The sequence below is a fragment of the Euprymna scolopes genome, chromosome 21 (assembly GCF_053919585.1).
Source record: "Euprymna scolopes isolate OS-2025 chromosome 21, ASM5391958v1, whole genome shotgun sequence".
NCBI classification, from domain to species: Eukaryota; Metazoa; Mollusca; class Cephalopoda; order Sepiida; family Sepiolidae; genus Euprymna; species Euprymna scolopes.
Window position 1 is genome coordinate 45,930,806 of NC_136502.1, and position 11,932 is coordinate 45,942,737.

At 30.1% G+C, this 11,932-nt stretch overlaps 1 long non-coding RNA gene across 1 annotated transcript; it reads right to left on the bottom strand.

The window, feature by feature from the left end:
- Positions 1–1,337: 1,337 nt before the first annotated feature.
- LOC145242203 (uncharacterized) lies at positions 1,338–10,284 on the bottom strand. The gene is made up of 2 exons (XR_013862667.1): positions 10,207–10,284; positions 1,338–4,186 (listed from the first exon to the last, which is right to left on the bottom strand). It is a non-coding gene; the product is annotated as an uncharacterized LOC145242203 (long non-coding RNA).
- Positions 10,285–11,932: the final 1,648 nt, after the last annotated feature.

The window sequence follows — 11,932 nt, forward strand, 5'->3', positions numbered from 1 at the left end:
ACCTAACGTTCTGTCTTTTTAATTTTTTTCTATTGTAATAGTATTAAAATATTTGTCAACCAATAATTTACTCGCCATTCACTTTTGGCTTGTAGGAAATTAGTTGCAATTTTGTGTCTCGGAAGTACGTCCGCAGATCTTTGTTCAAATAGAAATAACGCTATAACCAGATGAATGCCATCTTATATCAAAATGATTGAGACCAATAAATACAAGATAGCACTTACTATTTTTAGATTGTAATATAATTTATATGCGGCATTCAAATCTGCAACCCAAGTTTTATATATGTTTGATTTGAGCTGATTGAGGATTTATGATTCGAACATAATTTAGCTGACAATGGTTCCTAGTTGAATCTGTGTTTGAATCAAAATAGTGCCGTGACCAGAATAATGAAATTATTAACATTAAAAACATCATTTATTTTTAAAAATTGTAATTGATCTAATATACTTCAATGTAAAATATTGACATTCGAGCCAAAGTTTATATGATTAATTTAGCTCACATTCATTTGACTCTGTAGCATTGGAACGTTTATTACGTATTTATATACTATCAATAAGCAGAATTGTCAGTGGACACACCTTTGGGTAATCAACCACCACTATCATTCTGTTCGTTTTCAGTTGTAATAAACTTCAAATTGATTTAGGCTGAAAAATATCAAGGAGCACAGCGATTTCTTTTTAGATAGTAAGCAATATAAAACATTCAAAATTAATGGCATTTATTTAGTCTCGCTTGGTTTTTGCTTACATCTTGTTTTGAAAAACATCCTAAGTAATGTACTTTGTAAAATGTTTATAATGTAAGTCGAAGTTTTGGAACACAGATCAGCTCTTCTTTGGGGGAAGAGAATATGTTCTTATAAATGCTATTTACTAATCCAAATGCCAATAATTGGCGATTAGCATATTTAGAACACAATTTACCGATATTAAAATAACCTCTAATGACCTCTAACATATTAACATTTCTTTTGTGAAGCAGCAAATAAATAGGAACCTGCATGAGATGATTAAAGATGCACGTACAGCTTGAAAACATTAAATGATATAAATAAATATTGATAACATTAAATGACAAATACATCTTGATAACATTAAATGATATAAATAGCTATTTGACATCTCCCTTCAATAATTTTTTAATTTGAGATATTATACAACCAGGGTTATGCTCAATAAAAAAATACCAACTCTGTGGGTGTTTGTTGCATATTTTTCAAGTTTTTGGCTAAACAAACATATTCATCCTTGATATAATATATTTAGCTCAATAATTATTTTTACTAAGAAAAATAGAGAAGACAGTAAAAAACAACCTGATGATTTATGATTAGAGTATTTTATTAAAGGTTAAAATGATGAAACAAATTTTATCATAAGTAACAAAGAAATTAATTATATTAGACTTCCGGTCAGTACATGTGTATAGGCTGAATATAAAAGCACTGATTTTGCCAGCTGTTATTCCTTAAACAAGTATCAGAGGATCCTTAAAACTTAATTCGAAAGAGATTTAGCATGAGTGCCCAGACATCTTATTGGAGGCATACATCTATCTAAATTACTAATATGACACGTCAATGGGGGTAAAAATATAGGAGAGCTAAAAATCAAGGAATCGTAAAGAAATTTTTTTTTTAAATTCATATCAAACGCAGTAGAATTTAATTATCTATTAATCTTAATACTTTTAACATACTTTCACAGTTTTTTTTTTATTTAATTCTATAAAAGCTGGCTTATTAACAGATAAAAATGAAAATAACTCTTCATATGTCACTCAACTGTTTAGGAAGAAAATAAAAAATGATTTACCCTACTACTAATACTAAGTTTGAATGGCAAATTCCCCACCACCAAATTAGAGTCAGTGATAGGATAAGTTTTTATTAATAGCTTTTCAGTATGAAGTTAATCAAAGTTAAACATAAGGCAGCCATCTTTATTTTTTCATATAAAAATGACAGGTATGATCCAAATCTAATTTTGAAATAAAAATCTTCAAAACAATTTCAACATGTTACAAGTATACAGATCGGTAGATAATTAAATTCTACTTCGTTTGGTATAAGTTATTTGTTTTTGTTTGTTTGTTTTGTTTATTATTACTTGTAAGAAGAAAAAGATAGAAACAACCCACTAATTAATAATTATAGTATTTTGTTATTAACGGTAAAATTAATTTTGTCAAAAATGAATTAATCATACTAGGTTTCTTTCTAGCAGACACACAAAATATTGTAATTCCTAAATTATCAGAGAATCTTCAAAACTTCATTGTGAAAAAACTGAAATAGAAAATTTGATTTCCTATAATTATTGTATAGCTTAGCCTAAATGAGTAGACGCATTTATTATCACCTTTAACCATGATTGTCATGTGGCGCAGTGATTGGTATGTTTTATTGCTTTCTGCTGAATCAATCAATAGGTCAATGCTTTGTAACTGGAGGAATGAATCAGCAAACAATTGAACAATAAATAGCGGTACAAGTCTACAGCTCAACCTAAATAAACAGAAATACAAAAAAAAAAATCTTTATGATATATACATACCCATCACAGAATGACAATGTCATATTCCAAAAATCACATAAATTGATCAAGTAGTATTTTTTTATACAGAGAAAATCATTTTTAAACAATTTTAAGCAGTTAGTTAGCATTATAGAGCTGATCTTGTAAGTTTGAATTATTGTGAACTCATCTACCTTTGTTTTTCCAAGATATCGACGTGAGACAGCTGATTTTCTGCTTACTCATAGAGTTTGATTTTCTTAGTTAAAAATAAAACTACAAGATCAATTTATGCAATTTTCGGAATATGACATCTTTGTTCTGTGATGTAATATGTACATCACAAAGGTTTTTCTGTATTTGCTGCATTTTTGTGCTTTTTTTTTTATTTAGGTTGAACTGTAGACTTGCACCTAAATTACTGCTATTAACAATGACAGCATTCGATTAAAAATTGTAATTTGTACTTTTAAGAAGGGCCAGAAATATGGATGCATGCAGTGGGGCATTCATGATGTAGTGGTGGGGTTTGTTTGATCAAAGTAATGGATGAGGGTGAGCTTAGCATATAACTGTGTGTGCTTTATTTTTGTTGTTGTTGTTGTTGTTAATGATGATGATGCTGTTGTTAGTGTCAATCAGTATGAAGCATAACATGATTTTCTAGGTTGCATTTATCAGCATAAAATTTTCCACAAATTTGACATGAAAATGGTTTTTCTCCTGTGTGAGTCTTCATATGTCTTTTTATGTTATGAAGTAGTGAGAAAGACTTATTACACACATCGCACTGAAACGGAGTTTCCCCGTTATGTTTTCGTACATGCTGTTCCAAAGCGGCGTGTGAAGTTAAACTTTTGTAACAGATCTGACACTGATAGGGTGACTCACCAGTGTGGATAATAACATGTGCGGTCAGATTATCTTTTCGAACAAAAGATTTCCCACAGATTTCGCATTCAAACGCTTTCTCGTTTGTATGTGTTCCCATGTGTCGCTTTAAATGAGCATTTTGTGTAAAAGACTTTTTGCAGACGTCACATTGAAAAGGTGTTTCCCCACTATGGATTTTCATGTGTTTATTCAAACGTGAATTTAATGCGAAGCACTTGTTGCATATTTCACATTCAAAAGGGTTTTCCCCGGTGTGCGATGTCATATGGATTTTCAGGCTGCAACTTCTAGAGAATGCTTTATCACACACTTGACACTGGAAAGGTTTTTCTCCAGTATGAATTCGCAAATGAACTTTAAACCAAGCTAGATTAGTGAACGTTTTGTCACAAATCTGACAAAGTAAATGCGATTTTTTATGTTTTACAAACTCCTCCTTATTCGAAAAGGTTTCTGGACATTTTTTGCATTTGAAAGTCATTTTCTTAGAAATCTTTTTAAGTACAATGACTATCAAAAAAACAAAGAAAATAATTGTTTTATAGATATGATGATGCTGAAATATTCCTCAAATCTAAAATGGATTGTCTTTTATGATCTTGTTTTTCTTCTTAGTTCTGTTGATTTGAGTTTCAAATCAAAGCAAATGATCAGATCAAGCCATTCACTGCAAGAGCATCAACACACTACTAGCATAAGATTCCATTTTCCACAGACAGAATTGCTCTTTGTTGCAGTTTTATCGCATAATATCCATCAATCTGAAAAGATAATAATAATTATGGCGATAACTACATTGATACTAACAAAACAATTACAATAACTGTAGGACCACTAGAAACACTGCTGAAAAAAGAGAAGAAATTGGAATCAAAGGAGGAATTGACAACTAAAAAATACAAATGTGGAAATACACATAACCAAGTTAAAATTATTAAAAATAATTGTAGCAAAACTTGGGAATTTTTTAAGCTGGAAAATTTTCTGAATAAAGTCAATAGCTTCCAAATCTAAATACATATTCTCCACATCTGAGTTCTCATCCAAGATACATTTCTTGAACACAAACCGGTTATAATCTATCAAATTTCCTGCACTTCGACTACACTTAAATAGTTTCGTAAGTATGGGAGCAAGTTCTGGTTGAAGCTTTTTTAACACTATAATTGGGATGCCATCAGGGCCAGTTGCTTTACTGGAATCTAGGTTCTTGATTAGCTTGGCGACCTCATGCACGGATATTTGTATGTTACCTAGCTTGTTCTGTGTTATAGGAGGAAATATGGGGAGTTGATGGCCTTCGTCGCATAGGGTAGAATTAGCTGCAAAGTTCTTTGCAAATAGTTTGGCCTTGTCTGACGCTGACGAGATGACCTCTGGTCCATTGATAATGGTTGAGATAGAACACACACTTCTGTTCAGGATCCTATTTGTTATTTGCCAAAACTGGTGGGAACCAAGCCGCTGATCAGCTACTTTGGATTTAACAGACTGGGCATATAGCTCTCTTGCATTTTTTATTACTCTTTTACAGTGGTTGCTGGCAGTCCTGAAAGCAGCTTTAGTCTCAGTGAATCTATTACGTTGGTAGCTATGGAAAAAGTGATTTCTGTGCGCGATAGCAGCAGCACATTCTGGGGAGAACCATGGCTGGCTGTTAGGTTTTTGTTGGAATTTTTTTAGATGGTATGAATTGGTTTTTGGGTTAGGGTTATATATACTTTTGAAAGCCAGTTTATCATCATTTTCTTGTAAGTTTCTGATTACTTTTTGATTCTATTTGAAACATTAAAGCCTAAAGTTAATTTCCAAAAGAGAAAAAAAAATACAAATGAAATGAAGTGAATTACTAATTAAAAAATGGAATGAAATTACTAATGAAAAATGTTTTTATGGCAACATTCAGGAACTGAGAAGTTCTGCTAAATTTTTAAGTTCGATAAATTCATTGTAAAAACCCCTTGAAAGATAAATATTATTTTTCTTCAAAGATAAGTAGTAAAGTAAAATCCTGAATATTTTTAAAAAAGCATTTTGTTTGTATAAAGAAATAGTTTACTTAGTCCCCAAAAGTGAGAGATTGTGGCTTTGCACAATAAAAACAAACAAAAATTAATCTACCATCAGTTTTACTGAAGCCCAAAATGTGAGAAAGTCAAAAAGCTATCTGAAAACGACGTCGAGTGGATGGGGAGAGTAAGGGAGTGTAAAACCGACTGGTTTTCTTTTTTTTATTTCCCAGCTGTACATCCGTACATCCTATCGTGAACGATTTTATAATTTTTACCATTTTTTAATTCAATTATTTTTGTGTGTTCCTGCTTTTAATATTTTTCATTTTTTTTTATTTTTAAAGATTATATAAGAATTATGTTATGCTGAAAATTATACTTTCATACATCCAAGGAAAATATTAAAATCTTATATATAACAATTACGCTAAAAATGTAATCCTAAAGAAAGAGGAAATAGTTTTTGCAATATTTTTGTGTATGAAAATATTAAATACACAATGCTTAATTCAATGATATCGTTAGTTCGAGAAATTAATTTTTCTTTGAGTTATATCAATTTCGTTCTTTAGGGGCTTTTTTTTTTTTTGTAATGTTCCTGAAAAAAAATTTTTTTTTTGTTACAATTTACAATGTTTTATTTTCATAAAAAAAGCAAAAATAAATTCATTCGTTTTTTTTTTTACTACTGAAAACCATAACTTTAGTAAAGATGTTGGTTATGGTATAAAGATGGATCTGAAAATCCAGCCTTGTTTGGGAAAAGGTGAGTCTGTAACCAGTGTCAAGAGAGAACCTAACCTCTCAGAATAAATGCAGTAAAATATTAACCCTTCTAATATGGATATGAACAGCAAGTCTTGGGGTTGCTTTGACGAGACAAAAGTGTTTTTAAGGGAGTTTGGACTGTTGAATTCTTTTTAAATTCTAATTCTTTGAACTGGTTAATTTAAAATAATACGAATTGTTTGAAATTAACCATGTTAAAAAATTCTAATTCTTTCAACTGTTGGATTAAAAAAAATTCTAATTCTTTGAACAGTTGTATTTTTAAAAAAAATGTCATTTTTTTTTCTTTGAACTGTTAAATTTAAAAAATTCTAATCTTTCGAACTGTTTAGTTGAATTTAAAAAAGGTACTTATGCACTTTTGTTACCGTGCTGAAATAATAACATTATTATTTAGAAAGCCATTCTTAATATAGGGAGAGGTGTTTTCTAACTGTTTTTTACTTTCACTTAACAATTTAATAAAAAAGATATCATAAAACTTGAATCTAATATGAAAGCGATAACAAAAATGGATAAGCACAAAAAATTCTAATGCTTTGAACTGTTTAATTTTTTTTTTTTTAAATCTGTTATCTATAGTAATAAATGCTCTAAAATTCTTTGAACTGCTTCTTTCTTTAATTCTTGGAATTGCTCCTTGTTTTTCTTTTTAACTTATCTCGCCTTTAGTAGCATTTATTTATTGTATATTACACCTTTTCCATTTTTCTGTTGTTCAAAGTTAACAACTCGACACTTACTTCAAAGGAGCTAAGTTCTCCCTCGACACTAGTGACAGAGTATCACAAACCCGAACTCAGAACAAGGCTGGATTTTCGGACCCCATCTTTATACCATGACCAAGATGTTTTTTGTTTAAACAAAATATTTCCACTAAGATTTAAATAAAAATAATGGATTCATTATATTCCATGATCATTAGCTAATAAATACTGAAAATTTCATCAAAATTGGTTAATTTCATGAGTTTTGGTGAATTTTTAAGCAAAGGGAGGAGTCAAAATGTTTATAAATTTTGAGCATCAGCTATTCATTTTACACGTACCTATTTTTAATTATTTTATACCTCCATCTAACAACTTAAATAAACAAAAGATGCCATGCAAATTGAATTTAACTTAAAAATCCCGTCTGAAAAATAACAAAATCTGTGTTTTGCAGAAATATCTCAAATTGGAATCTGGAGAGAATTAAAGGCGCTGCTACACTATTAGGACGAAATCTTGTAGTCGATAAATGGAGTTTTCAGATAAATAACAATGGTTTCAACTGATTTTATTTTTTTGTTGTCAATTCTATTAAATAGCTTCCAAATTAAGCAGTCGAAATTACCTGAATATTACTGAATTATTTAAAAAGAAAAAACATTTATTGTGTTAGCAGGTGAAAAATCGTAGCCATATTGTTTAAATCGAAATGGAAAATTACCTCCCTTTTTAACGCTCCTGTGTATTACGATCGTTTTCTTCAAATTCTATTTCTTTATTTTCTTTAATAAATAATTTTCTGCCTTATCGATTTTCATAAATTTTGGATACAATCATTTTACGAATATGAGGAATACCATTGTTTTCATGTTAAAATCTGGTATCACGATTTCCAAAATTTCGTCCTAATAGTGTAAAAACGCTGAATGAAAGTTTCATAGGTAAATGCCAAGTATTATGGTTGCTTTGTGCTGTTAAACATAGAGGAAAAAAAAGAGAGAACACTTCTCGATATAACCACTTTGTTTACTTCCTATTTACAACAGAAAGATATGGCACAAGGCCAGAAAGTGAGAGAAATTTCAGTGCCTCAGCTGAAGTCAGGCTAGTTTCTAAAAAGAACCTCTGCAGCCTTGTTAGCATTCCTCAGTAGGGGTAACTCGCCGGGCACTTAGTATCTCCTTCCTAAAGAGGGAAAGCAAAACCTGGGCGGATGGACCTGCTAGGACTATTTAAGACATGTAGGCACTCCCAAACGAATGCGAACAATTGTGAAAAAAAGGAACGCCTGATCCTGTGACGTCAGACTTGTGTTAACTATACGAACTATGGAAAAGCGGAAGCGACTTAATGATATTTTAAAACCTTTGTTTATCTTCTTCAAACTGCAATTAATAATTAATCTTTGTTGTAATTTTGTTAGGTTTTAAGATTTACATAGTTTAATGATTAATAATATTTTAAACATTTGTATACTAAATATGAAATACGGTTTTACTAAATATGTACGAGTGTTCATTTGGTTACTTATCGACTTACATACTTTTGTTTGGTAAAAAGAGACAAACTATATATCGTAGGGAGTGTAGAAAATGTTTAATTTTTGTGAAAAAATATTTTTAATCGGTTTTAATATGGTGATTAAATAGCTGACAAGAGCCATGTTTATATTCAAATTTAATATTAAAAAAAAAAGGTTTAAACACAATTAATTAAAAATCTATGTTGTAACGGAATATTTTGAAATAATGGAATTTTAATCGTTTTAATCTTTTAAAAATTAATTAATTTTTACGAAGTTTCTTTTTCTTGACAATTCAACATAATAATAGTATATATATTAATTAGAAAACATGCTATTTTACAATAAAACGTAATAATATAAAATTTATATTAATTTTTTAATTGCAACTTCAAGGTAAGTTTTTGTTCAATACGTGTTATTTAAATTTTACAAAATAAATATTTTTTACTTGTTTCATAATAAACAGAAATTTCGATAGATTTAAATATATTTTGTTCAAATTTCGAAAAAAAAATAAACAGGGGAGGGAGGCATGCACTAAAAAAATATTCCCCTTCACATATTTTGCGGGAACTGCATTTTATATGTAATTTCATTCTAAAATGGATAAGTATCGAAAATTTCACGAAAATCTGACCATCAGTTGATTTTTTTCTAAATTTATTAAACACGGGTATTTTTTCACGTTCAGAATACTTACTACATGGGAACGTTATTTTAAAGCGCCAATTATGTAAACACGATTTTCGTCTCGCAATTTCATTATTTTCGTACGATAAAAAAATTTATTACTAGTTTATTCTGCCCTTCTTTTAAATGGTACAAAAGTTATATTGATAATATTAACTCATAATAAAGTTACATCATGTTACATAAAGTGTGTGTGTGGGGGGGGGGTATTGGTCTGTGGGAAATTTTAGAGGTGCCTAAAGACATGATACCCCAGTGGGACAGATACATTTTCTCGATTAGTATCAAGAAGGAAGAATCATGCCAGCCAGGACTCACCGTCAAAATCATTTTCTACACTCAAAATGAAACCTGTCGACTGAATCATGGAAGGGGTGTACTATTCTATAAAAGGCTAAACTAGATTTATTTATTTTTAAACGGTTGAAAAATATATGGTAAATTGTTATTTTTTTTCCATCTTAACAATCACATTTAAAATGACGACTTTTTCTAGGTTTTCGGGTATGCTGAAAACGAATATCACATTTTTTAATTTTGCACAGACAAGTAGTTTTCAGGATATTAAGACCTTTATTATCCAAGTACTTAATAAATGTCAGTGGCCTTCGCCATTCTTATCATGGGAGGATGTTTTTTTTTTTTTTCTGTTACACGCATGCGGCTTGTGGCGCATAATTTGCTATTAAACCTGTTATTTTTTTAAAATTTGGTCTTTGCTCCTTTAATTGAAAAAAAAAAATTAGGGTTTGAATTACATTTTTCAAGTTCGCTTCGAAAAATAGTAAGTTGAATTATTAAAGTTCTGATCACCATTTTTAATGGCCACTTTCTGCGTATTCGAAAATTAGTTTAAAACATGAAATAATCGAATCATAATGCTTCAAAACATGACATTGTTTACATTCAGGCATCCGCATTTACGTGTTAACAAACTAAGAAATAATTTCTTTACTTGATGTAATTCTTCCCTCAGTACTTTTGATTCTCGTACAAATCGATCCGTATATATCTAGATATTGTCAATACTAAATCGAGTTAAAACAAAAACTTACCTGAAAGATGGAAAAGATCGAAAAATTTATTCCGGAAGTCACCGGTGTAAGTGAGAAAAATGTCTCCAAAGGCTTAAGTTTTAGCATTTTGCGCGTACAAAAATGCACATCAGTCTTAATATAAAAAATAACATTGTTTAATGTCCGGAAAACTACTTGTTTGCGGAAAATTTAAATGCGATATTCGTTTTCAGCATACCCGAAAACATGAAGCAATCGTCATTTTAAAGGTGATTGTTAAAGTGGAAAATAAATAAAAATTTAGCATATTTTTAAAAATTCAGGGGCAGAACTAAATTTTTAATCTATTAATTTTTTTAAAATCTATTAAAAAAAAAACTATTCAGTAATAATTACTATTACCGGCATAAATTATTCAAAGATAAATACAGGTGAGAAATTAGTTAAAGACCATTTATTAAAAAAAAACAAAAAAACAAAAAAAACAATTTTGAAGTATGTGCAAAGCCAGAACGAAAGTGAATAAAAGCCGAAAAATAATTAACTTTTAAAATAATTTATGTGGTCTTTGGAGTGTGAATAATGGCTCAAAGGTCCAAAATTAAACAAAATACTGATACAAATTATTCACCTAATCAGTGTTACTGTGATACTTTTGGGGCGGATTTTTATTAATATTTTTTGTTTATTTTGGACTTTTGAGCCATTACCAACACTCCGAAGACGGCATGTTGTTGTCAGCTATGTTCTTGTCGGCATAACTTATCAACTCGGCAGTACTTGTTTTCGAACAGAATAAAACTTTTATTAAAAGCTTTAAAATACGTTAAAATACACAAAACTTGTCCACGTAAGTAGAGTAACTTATGTTGCTTTTGGTAACATTTGTTAATTATTTTAATTTTTGACCCCTCTTTTTTCCGTTTGTTTGCTTCTCTGCTAAATCCCTCAATAATGATTACCAAATTTTCTTATTTTATTTCTATCAATTTAGTACCAAATTTTCAGGTTGTGATTTTTAAAAAAAAGTTTCTTTTACAATAGATTTCTTTCTTTCAGGAGAGAGTCATTAAATTAAGCGTTAAATTAAACATTAAATATCGCTTATTGTGTATTATATTTTTTTAATATGTGTTAGACCCGTGGAAATTCCACAGTTGCATAATGCTGCCATATATTCTATGGCCATCTGGCGTGAACACAGACCTCAAAATATTATTGTACCTATTTACTATGCCTCCCCACGGGACAGAGTTAGACACCAGGGTCGTTTTTTTAACGTGGAGAAAAGGTACAAAAATAAAAATTGTCTCAGTCGTGGAGGACTAATGCTCCACCGAAAGAGAACAAGAAATGGAAGTGCAGCATCTGAAGAACAGATACTACACTTTGATCTTGGCCAAAAAACTTACCTATCTAGGTACCCTAACCAATGTAGCTTTAAAATATATGTGGTGATTGCTCTTACCTTGGAAACATGTGTAGGAGTTTGTTACATTTCTATCCTATGGGCATCTGCTGCAAATGCAGACTCCACAATATTATTGTAATATCAGAACAGATACTACCGCCTAGCATTATTTATTTGTAAAATAATTTTTTAAAAATAACAAATGAGGAATAAGGTCAATAAAAATGTGTAGAAATTGAGGGTTGTTAGTCATTCCAGGCCCAAGTGATAAAAATGGCTATCCTACTCTTCAAAAGAATCATCTCAATATCCTAAATACCACATTTACTCGGGGGGGGGGGTCGTCCTATTTAA